This window comes from Nanorana parkeri, unplaced genomic scaffold (assembly GCF_000935625.1).
Source record: "Nanorana parkeri isolate BGI_ZX_2015 unplaced genomic scaffold, ASM93562v1 scaffold2118, whole genome shotgun sequence".
Taxonomy (NCBI): Eukaryota; Metazoa; Chordata; class Amphibia; order Anura; family Dicroglossidae; genus Nanorana; species Nanorana parkeri.
In genome coordinates, this window is record NW_017308386.1 from 187196 (window position 1) to 198948 (window position 11753).

Here is an 11753-nt window from a genome sequence, read left to right on the forward strand (position 1 = left end):
TGGCTGGGCTGAATCGGGGGGGGGGCATTATTTTTTAGTGTCGGAAAGAGCAGGGAAGAGTTAAACATTCTTCTGGGCTTTTTATTTCTGTCTGTCAACCCACTGGGGAGACTTTCCTTCCCATTCCTGTCCCTGTCACGCCCACACAGGAAATGGGTGCAGTTATGACTGTAACTATGAGTAAAGGGCCCCCTAGCGAAACCATTACGGAGGAACTGAACTCTGGAAGCTCTGCCCATAAACAGGCCGGTGAAGGGCAATGGAATAGTCCCCTGATTAAAGCACACTGAATGCGAAGGCGTGCAGAGCAAAGCAAAGCTGTCAGGCACGGAGGTTCGCATGCAGTGTGTGGGCTGAGCGCGGCCAGATGGAGGACTGCATCTTCGGCCGATCGGCTCGCACGTAACAACCGAATCGACTTCGCATTGCGACGCGCGGGTTTATAAGTGCGAGCCGATTGTCTGAAGATGGCATTTTTCATCTCGGCACGCTCAGCTAGCCAGAGCTCGCATAGCTGAGTGAAAATGACATGACACACTGCACGCGAAGGCGGCGCGCCACCGCTACGCAGTGCCTTGTGTCACAGCCATAACTGGTGGCCTTCCTGCAGTTGATCTTTTCCCCATTATTGATTTCCCATCCCTCATTTTGCTCCGTGTCTCTGTAGAGGCGGCCATCTTGGTACAGCCAGGGCTTTGCTTCCTCATGCCAGAGCCTCCAGCAAAATCTCACTTCTGGGACATCAACAAATCTCACTCGGCTCAGTAGATCGGGAAGTGAGTGAACACATAGCGTCGCTCGCTCACTTCTCGATCATCTCCCTGCAGAGAGCCGTGACTGTCACTCACGGCTCCCTGCAGGGATTCCCCCCCCCCCTCCCCTGTCCTCCAGCGCTGACTGGCGGAACGGACGGGGGAGGGGGCGGGCACAGCTGACTCTGCCTCTAGATAGGCAGAGACCGCTGTCACTCACGCAGCTGGGTGGATCTCAATAGTATTGTCGGGATCCGTCCCAGCTGCGGCATCTCAATATACCGTGAGCTGCAGCCCCGCTATACTGAGCTTTGGGTCACGGGAGAACGCTGGTTTGTGTCCTCCCGTGATCCTTAGGAGAACTATGGGGAAAAGCCCTGACCCCATAGTTCTCCTTTAATAGCAGCAGTGCCTGAGATCTCAAAGCTATGGACCACCTATGCGTCTGGGCCTCCTAGCAGTTGCATGGTCTGCAATGGGTATAGTTACATCCTTTGGTGGAGTGAACTTGGGTGGAGTGGACATCGCTGGGACTGAATGGCACAGATTACGCAACAGACAGTAATAGAAAATTCTACCAAAAAACGGAAAGTTCATTTTTAATTACAATAAATCACAAAATGGCTATTATACAATATACTGAATATATTCTATTGTGCAATAAAACATTAGTTTTCTTTTGTACTAACAAGGCGTAGTATTCTGATCATGATAATATGTTACATAGAGGATATAATAATGTTTCTAAGACTACACTGACTTATGGGTCAAATTAATAACTGTAATAATAATACAATGACGTATGAAGGTAATAGCCAGCAGTCGGCTCTTGTATGGGAACAATCAGCTCTGAGTGTTATTTTGGGCTCCTGGCCAGCCGTCCTCCAACCCTCAATAATGTATAAGTGCTGAGCGCACCAGGCCGGGTATTATGGAACAACGTAACAATTAGTGGAAAGCCTAATCCGTAATAACTTCCTTTCGCACATAATAGGTTACCATGGCGGTTCGTATCAGTAGCACTAATCATGGTTATTAGGGCCGCATAGCAAATCAATGGATGAAATATGGATGCACAATCCGGGGGCGGGACTCACGCTGCGAACGTATAAAGGGGCCAAACTTTCCTCTAACGTAATCATATTACCATTGATGCAATTTTATGGGTTTTTTTTTTCATCTACAGAGAAGTTACATATTCTGTAGCGCTGTACAAAGTGATGAGATATGGGATCTACAAGGATAACAGTGCGGTGCATGAGTTAGCATCCACTTTAAGTGTATTTACAGCTGAGATTTTATTTTTTTGTTTTGGATGTGGTGTGGAAGGGTTAGAACCTCCGTCAAATTTTCATCGCTTAGGAGAGAGGGTGTGTGGCACCAGGTGCCGGGAAGGCCAGGATGGCATGGACCTAGAGTTGCCACATGTCCAGGATTCACCCGGACAGTCTGGGTTTTCAATGCTGTGTTCAGGTTTCATGGCAGGAGATATCCGGACACAAGATGTCAGGCAGACAGGGGCAACCAAAATTAAGATAGGGGCTACTGGCCCCCCACTGAAAATAGTCTCAACTGTGATATTTACATATGAATGGGTGACACTATTTACATATGAATAAGCCACCACTCATTCTCCCAAAAAAATGTCGGCATGTCGCTAGGGTGTTCGGGTTTCGCTTGAAGAAAAGGTGGCAAACCTACATAGACCTCAAGTACAAGTCTGGTGCCTCTCTTAGGGAAGATCCCATGAATATCCCCTATTCAGCTATTGCAGGTCAAATAGTCCTTGGTTGGTCTTCAAGTGGATCTTAGGCCCTTGACCCTATGTAAGGTCTCTATGTGATGACCACAGCAGCAGCTTCACCCAAGCCTTCCAGGACACTCTTCAGCCCAACAGTCACTATCTGTTGTTAAAAGTCAAATAGTCTTCCATGGTCTTTAAGTGGATCTTAGGCCCTTCACCCTCTGCAAGGTCTCCATGCAATGTACACCGGCAGCACCTTCTCCCAAACCCTCCAGGACACTCTTCAGCACAATAGTCACTATGTGTTGGTAAAAGTCAAATGGTTTACCTTGGTTTTCAAGGGGGGGTTGCAGACACTGAGCGGTTGGTCTAGCATTCATGATAGACTGAAGGGGGGAGGAGCCTGTGTAGATGTCGGCCAATGAGGACGTAGTTGCAATAGTCAAGACGAGATATAACAAGTGAGTGGATGAGTAGTTTTGTGGTTTCCATGGTGAGGAAAGGGCGTATTTTGGAGATGTTACGAAGGTGATGGCGGCAAGATGTGGATAGTGATTGGATGAGGGGAAGAAAGGTGAGGTCCGAGCCAAGGATGACACCTAGTACCTTGGCATGGGAGGAGGGCTGGATAGTTGTGTTATCAATCTCAAGGGAAAAGTTTGGGGAACGTGCAGGGGGGTAGTAGATTAGTGACACGCAAGGACACTGAGGGGGTGAGTTGTGGAGTAGAAAGATATATTTGAGTGTCATTGGCATAGAGATGGTAGTGGAAGTCATATGAGGTTAAATATGAGGTTGGATGAATATTTATAACTCATACCTTGTTACTTCTCACACTAGCTACTGCAGACAACCCAACAGCAGCAGGCAGAAATAATCGCTGTCCCAAACTTAGTAGAAACCAATCCAACCCAGAAAATGTGGACACGGCTCAAGCTGGTTACAACCTAGCTACAAAAACATTCTAAATGTAACTAGGAACACTTCAGCTTAAGACCGTCTCTACATCTATATATAATAAAAGAGTTAAAGGAGAACTATGAGGGGGGGGGGGAGGGGGGTGCTTTTCACTCACCTCATAGTTCTAGCCGACCTGTGACAATGAGACTGTCACAGGTCGGCTCAGTAGATCGGGAGGTGAGCGAACACATACCGGCGTTCGCTCACCTCTCGATCCTGTCACGGCTCTCTGCCATGACAGGGGAGGGGCTGGATTCCCCCTCCCCGCTCCGATCCGCCAGTGCTGACTGGCGGATCAGACGGGGAAGGGGCGGGTACAGCTGGATCTGCCTCTAGATAGGCAGAGCCAGCTGTCACTCACGCAGCTGGGCGGATCCAGACATAATTGTCGGGATCCGCGTCAGCTGCGGCGTCTCAGTATACCGCGAGCAGTAGCTCCCTATATATACTGAGCTTAGGGTGACGGGAGGACGCTAGTTTGTGTCCTCCCGTTACCCTAAGGAGAACTATGGGGAAAAGCCTTAACCCCATAGTTCTCCTTTAACCCATCAACCAGTCCTCAATGGAAATGGATCCTCTGCTAATCAGAAGGTCTGGGAGACATCTAACATAAAAAAGATCCAGCCTTATCTATGTAGTACATGCAATGTATTACCATGAAGGACCTGACAACATCAAGCCCCCCATCAGCCCTGGCAGAGAGACACGAGATTGTTAGAAGGTGGCCCCATGGAGGGTGACAGGGAAGATGAATTTCTTGAATTATTAGAATGTTATGTGTAATTACTGATGGAAACTTCCACCTGTTTCCTTTTTCGGCGGAATGCACTGGACTGTAGAGCGTCGCTGCTGGCCCGGCATCTCATTACCGGCGTACAGATGCGGCGAGAAGGAAAGAATCAATCACTTATGCAAATGGGGGATGTCAGCGCTGATTGATGGCGCGCCCGCTTAATCTGCTTTTCCCAATTTTTGCTAATTACCTGCAAAGATGAGGAATCTCTCCAGCCGATAATGGAGAGGAAATTGGCACCAACTTGTCCTTTTTTTTTCCCCCCGAAAATAATTGCCGTCTTCCTTTCCACTTCTGCTACGCGGACCCGGACTGTTCTGCGGAATGTCACATTCAAATGTGTGATGCGGGAAATTATTTTTGGCATTTAACTGTCAGTCAGAGTGAATGGCAGCAGTGCGTGGGAACCAGTGAGAATGCCGCGCTGATTGGCAGGAAGAGGATGCAAGATATACGAGTCTGGATCCCTATGGTAAGAGCTAATACAGGAATATAGTACAGACATTCCTCGGTTACCGACTTACCTGCTTTGCGACCACTCGCACTTACGACGGACCGCCGATCGACCTCCGACCTTGCGCGTCAGCGTCAGTGCGAGGTGTCGCCGGCGGAAGTGATGTCCTCCGATCTTCACTGCGGGTCCCGGTAAGTATTTTCATTGCCCGATGTACAGTACACTGTTCGGTACTGTACATCTGCAATGTAATCTGCAAACTAATGCAGTACAGTACTGTATAGAGTTCCTCACTTAACGACCAATTCGTTTAACGACCTGGTCGTAGGAAAGGAACTCGGTCGTTAAGTGAGGAATACCTGTAATTCCTCATTTGGGGGGAGGGGGGATCCCCCCTTAAAACCCACAATATCTTCTGCCAGTAAATTATAGCAAAATCTCTGATGGGTCTCACTTATAGCTGAGCTATAGGCTTCATCAAGTGACCCAATCTGCTTATCCCCAGCTGGATCCTTTGTAACATTGTATTAGGCCTCATTCACATGAGAAAAAGCCGGCATGTGCAGCTCCGTGCTGCGTGCACGGCCGTATCGGGAAACTCCCGGGAAGGACATTTGCTGCGTGTGATTAGTATGCAGCCCCCGTCCTTCTCTATGGGAGTATGCGGCCTAACGCCGCCCTACGCTCACCCGCCCTGCACGTCCGTGTGGGTGTGGTTGTCCGTACCCACACCCACATTTTACGTGGCCATTTTACGTTGCTGAGTTGCTGTTATTCCCAGTTGTTTCCACTTTGTTATAATATCGCTAACAGGTGACCGCGGAATATTTAGTAGCCAGGAAATGTCACGGAACACCTGAATCCAATGATGTGGAGGGGAGTCCCAATACTTTTGGTTATACAGTGTATTCTTACTCCTTATCATCTCATTTGACAAAATCCTAAATATTTGTTTTTCCTGATTGGGTCCCCTTACTTCCTCAGTTCTAACAAAAATACATGGAAAGCGCACCGCTGTAATGTGGTCAAATCTCTCACTCGCTGGCTTTGTGGGAGATGGTGTGCATAAACTCTTCAAAAAACCGGGAGAGGAGCCCAGTGTAACATATTCATCAAAAACAGTATATAGAAGAGTGCAACTACCTGAGATGCTAAATAAATAGATAGATAAATGAATGCTGCGCAGCCTGCTGTGACTGGCTGAATAGTTAGGATTGGAGTGGTAGATATGTGACTTACGTTTATGATGTCATAGGTGGGCATCCGGAGTCCCTGCAATCACGTGAGGGTGACGATGATGGTCTGTATACTACTGGTCTGGAGTGTCCAGGGTATCCCCAGGCCACGTCCTCGGCTGGCCAGGCCGTGCAGCAGCACCTGGAGCAGGAAAAGAAAGCCTTGCCCGGCAGTTGGAATCCGCACTGAGGAGTGTGTATCTGTGCGGTGTACGGCGCGAACGCTGGAGGGTCAAACACACTGTGTCAGTCGGTGCTCGTGGGTCCAAGGGAGATATACTGTGTAGTAAGACACCCCTGTGGGTTGAATTAGCGGCTACGCGTTTCGAGGGTAACCCTCTTTGTCAAGCCTTAGAGCGGTGCCTCAGAAAACAAGGAAGTTAATGGCCATATGCCCCCACAGAAGATGGCGACGCGGAGGAGATGAGGCATTCGGAAAGGTTCTCCAGAATGCAGATACGTTTGTCCTTCCCAGATAGCAAGTAATTGAGCTTTAAGTTTGAAAACGACTTGCTAAACTATTGCTAGACTTGCCGAGCTTCACAATTTTGTTGCACAATTACAGCAAGTCTGCATTGCAAGTCTCCAGACCAGAGAGCTTGCAGAGCTCTTGCTAAGACCTGCAGGACCCTTTCTGTAGACTTGCCGAGCAAATTTGCTACAAATTCAACTAGAACTTGTGCTGCGAGTGTTCGGCGAGTCTACAACCTGCCAGGAATGTGCGCAGCAAGATAACAAGAATTACAATTTAACCCGGACACAAGTTTGTAGCAAGTTATCCTCGCTATCTGGGTTATAGACAGGGCCGGATTAAGAGCATCATGGGCCCGGTGCTGTCAGTTGGTCAGACAGGAAGCAGCAGAGGCGGCTCTCTAATAAGGTGGCTGCTCACTCCTTGCCGGATCCCCTAATATGCCTGATTAGAGAGACCTCATAAGAATGCGTGACTGCATAACTTCTGGTGCCAAGATCTAAGCTGTTGGAGGCGTGCTAGGCTCCCTTGTGCTATAACTTTTCTCAACCGCGTCTCTTCCGGTGCGGCTGCATCATCCGAATGCACATGCGCGTGGAGCGTAGCACACCTCCAACAGCTGAGACCGCGTCACCGGAAATGACGTGGTCCAGCATTCTTATGAGGTCCACCAAATTATAGAACACTGGCGCCTCTGTGCCTTATTTTGTTCAGTCTGGCCGGCCCGGATTGCCATTGGGCATACCCAGGTGATCCAGGCCGGCCAGGACTATTTGCAGCAGTGGGCCTGCAGCATGGCGCTCCAGTAGCCCCTATGTTAATCTGGACCTCCATATGGAAGGGTTAGTGTGCCCTGTGTTTTAGACTTCACAGGGATCGGGGGAAGTTCCCTTTTAAACTGAAGAAGAAACAAATCAAACTTGATACAAAGTTTCCCCTTGGAGCTGCCGAGGTCACCAACAGGAAATCAAAGAGAAGAAAGATATAAAGATTTCGGTTGGCGAGTGTCATCAAAGGGTTGAGGGATCATTTCCTGAATAATAATAACAGATGGAGATGCCCCGGGGCGAGAAGTAACGTCCTCGCTGACTCAGAGAAATTCCCATAACCGTTTCCATGGACACACCCGGTGAATTCACCTTCAACTGTTCCCGTAACTTCTCTCTATTAACTTCTCAGGAGCCACATAATGGCCTGTTGATGGGGAAGGAGTTCAGAGTTAGGACTCGGCAGACCTCTTCTGTACTGGGGCTCAGGGTTCAATCATCACCAGAGATAGTATGTTGGTCGGTAGTTTTCTTTTGTTTTCTACCAAGCGCCCATACTCCTGTCTTTAAGTGGACCTGTCGTTGAAGTGCCCCTAGCATCAGATATGTTCAGAGGAGCATGCTCAGTAATGTGTCATTGTAACACTTCCAGGTATTTATTACCTCTCACAAAGATCACAGATGAAGATGCATTCATCTGCATTTCTCTCCAGAAGGATGACATCATCCAGGGTCACCATCAACTTCCAGGACTGAGATGCCGGTGTTCTATTGAAATGGCCAACTCGTCGAAATCTCCAACTACGTCACCTACGGTGACTGAGATGGCATTAGGAGCTCCGTACAGCAGTGGTGCGCATGCCCACATAGCATTTCCACAACACTTGTTGAGATCTTCGACAGCGGTCAGTGCACATGCAGGGCCGGATTTCCCACAAGGCCAACCAAGGCCCGGCCTCGGGGCAGCAGGGAGTAGAGGGGCAGCAGGGGTGTGGAATTCCTATCTCCAGATGCCCCGGGACATGCAGTTCCGGGCACTGGGCGGGTAGTTGTTTTTATACATTTACTCCTGCTTTGGGCACACAGAGCTAAATGTACAGCCGGGGAAGCTGCATCTTGTTTTGTACAAGTGATCCTGGCGATGTCGCCGAGATCACTTCTATACAGCCTGCATACAGGGGGGGGGGCCATGGCCGGATTTACTCTCCCTGCCAACCCCCCCCCCCCTTCCCATCAATGGAGAATGGCAACCAGATGGCAGGGCTACGGGGTTAGCGTCAATTTTTTTACTGTTTCTACTCATCGCCGAGTTCACATGTAAATGGACAATCGGCTGCCTCACTCTACATTTAGCTCGGCTTGTGCAAAGCAGGACTGGATGTAGAGAGGGCAACTTCCCCACAAGGACACCGCTGCCGCCCCTCTGTGCCCTGCCTCCCCGAGGCCGGGCCTCAGTGGCCCTGTTTGGAATCCGGGCCTGGGGGGGGGGGGTGCATTGAGGAACCTGGCATTGGGGCAGCAGAGAGAGGAAATCCGGCCCTGCATGCCCACATAGCATTTCCACAATACTCATCGAGATCTTCAACAGCTGTCAGTGCGCGACGTGCAGATGTGTGACATGTACCTTTAAAGTTGGCAAACTCGACGAGTCTTCTGATAGCTGGGAGTACTCCAGGAGTATTGTGTAAAATGCTGCTGCGGCTGTACAGAGCTCCTCCGGTCTTTCTGTTCTGCAGTCTCGTTAAAATCTCCTGCTGGCAAAGAGATGACACAGTCATGTAAATCCCAGTTCTTGGCTCTGTTCACTAATCTCTGACATAGATCAGCTTTTGCTGCAGCCTCTCACCTTGTGACTTGCTACAATGTTACAATGTTGCACACTGATCACTGGGGGAGGGGAGACTGAGGAAATGCTTCCTCCTGCCTGCAGTAAACTGATCACTGGGGGAGGGGAGACTGAGGAAATGCTTCCTCCTGCCTGCAGTAAACTGATGACATCAACTCAGCCTAGGCAAAATCGCAGACTTGAGCTCTAGGATGGCTTTTTAATGTCACAAGATGGAGCTTTTCCCCACAATTGTTCCTGTTGCTGAACATTGGGATATGTCCGGGATTTAGTCACGCAGACTTGTGAAGTTACTGACTGGCTGGATGTACTGTCTGCAATGTCTGGAAACAGTAACAAGTTTTCCTGCTCCAAACAGTTCTCTATAAAAATATATATTTATTAGGAAGGTGATTATCACGTAGGCTGTGTTGGCAGGTTGTACGGTTACCAGTGCCAGTCAGGCAGGGGTGGTAACAGTCTGTGACATGAGCTGGCACACCTCAGGCTACAAACCCAGAAATAGATGACAATGGATTTCTGTTCAATCCTGTTTTCCCAGGGGAAGCCTATGGGGGTGAAACCTCTACCTGGTTACACCTTAAAGCTGAACTCCATCCTTCCCTTCAGTCTTCTATCTGACCTCCGTCCTTCCCTTCAGTCTTCTATCTGACCTCCGTCCTTCCCTTCAGTCTTCTATCTGACCTCCGTCCTCCCCTTAATTTTTCTATCTGACCTCCGTCCTTCCCTTCAGTCTTCTATCTGACCTCCGTCCTTCCCTTCAGTCTTCTGACCTCCGACCTTCCCTTCAGTCTTCTATCTGACCTCCGTCCTCCCCTTCAGTCTTCTATCTGACCTCTGTCCTACCCATCAGTCTTCCATCTGACCTCCGTCCTTCCCTTCAGTCTTATATCTGACCTCCGCCCTTCCCTTCAGTCTTATGGGCCCAATCACACAATAAAGAGTGCGTTCCAATGCGTTCGGCCTCTGGAACGCAACCCAGCCGGCTCACTTTGTTTTGGGGCGGGAGGGGGTGTGGCGGTGCATGGGTGCATTGAAGTCAATGACACCACAGCCATGCCCTTCGGCCGCAGTGCAATCGCCGGCACCCGAACACGTGGCACATTAGTGCCTGCGTTCCGGTCCAGTGCAATCTGCAAAAAATGCTACATGCACAATTTTTTGAAGGGAAGGACGGAGGTGCCATTGTCTTCAATGCACCGCCACGCCCCCTCCCGCCCCACAACAAAGTGAGCCGGCCAGGTTGCGTTCCAGGCCGAACGCACTGAAACGCACTCTTCATGGTGTGACTGGGCCCTATATTTGACCTCCGTCCTTCCCTTCAGTCTTACATAATTGTACCGGCTCCTCCCCTCTTCCTCTGATGTCACTGCACGCTGGGAGCTCCTCACATTGGGCATTAGAAGCTGCAGCAAGTCAGATAGAGCTCCGCCTCATTTCCTGGCTGGAGGATGTCCAGCATTATTTGGCACTTTCCTCCCCAGCATGACTGTCCCTGGCCCCGCCCCTTTCAGTCATTGGATTTCAGTTCGTTCAATCATGGAGGCTCAGCACCACGTATCACGTGGGTGTTACCTGGGGTGGTCTGCATGCCAATACATTCTGCCTACGAATGCCCACTCTTCTGGACGGTCACTGAACCATAAAAGCATTCTGATATTTGCATAACTCCTCCCACGATCCAGCCCACTGCTTGCATCAAGCCAGAGGGCTCTAGAGAGGAGTATTGGGGCAGGGTGCTGTGATATTTTCAGAAAGCCATGTACAGCGCCCTGCGCCAACAGTTTGTGCAGCACTTTACAACATAAGCGAGACAATTACTATACAACTCAAGACAAGACGGTAGCCTAACGGCGGCACAGACGGGGATGAGAAATGGGCAGAAGTTCTAAACCTTCTATACTGTATCTAGTTTAAAAAAAAGTTTTTACATTTGTTCTGGCTATAAATACACTTTAAAGTCACATTAAAGGAGAACTATGAGGGGGGGGGGGGGGGGGAAAAAGCCCTGACCCCATAGTTCTCCTTTAAACCCTCAGATGTTGTAACATAAACCAATACTGTAATGGGCGCCTCACTGTAATCCATGGTAGTTTCCCTTCTCTTTGCTGCTCTTCCTTTTAAATCTGTATCTCTTCTCATGCTGGGCAGAACTTCTGTTTTGCAGCAGATTGCCTTGTCTCTGGAATGGATACACGGTGTCTGTGTGAAGGTTCACAACCTGAGCCAGCACTACAGGAAGAGGCAGTCAGCTGCAAAGGGAAGTTCTCCCCCAGCATGAGAAGAGATACAGATTTAAAAGGAAGAGCAGCAAAGAGAAGGGAAACTACCATGGATTACAGTGAGGCGCCCATTACAGTATTGGTTTATGTTAAAACATCTGAGGGTTTAATGTCACTTTGATCTAGTAAATCTAATAAAAATATAACAACTTGCAACATTGTATCTGTTTCTACAAATCAAGTTCAACCCAATTTAATCGAATGGCTGAATACTTTGTGCATGGGATGTTGGGATGTTGGGGGGCGGGGGGATTTATATGGTGGACCTGTTTGGCTCCAGTTCTGTTGGAACACGTCCACGCATTTCTTGAATCTAAAGCAAAAAAAAAAAAAACAGCAACACATCTCAAACGTCTTTTATGGGTTCATCGCCATGTGAAAAAATTCCCTTTAGAAATTGTTCAAAAGAAATCAGGTGGGGTTATTCCCAACTGAAGGGGGGAGGGGG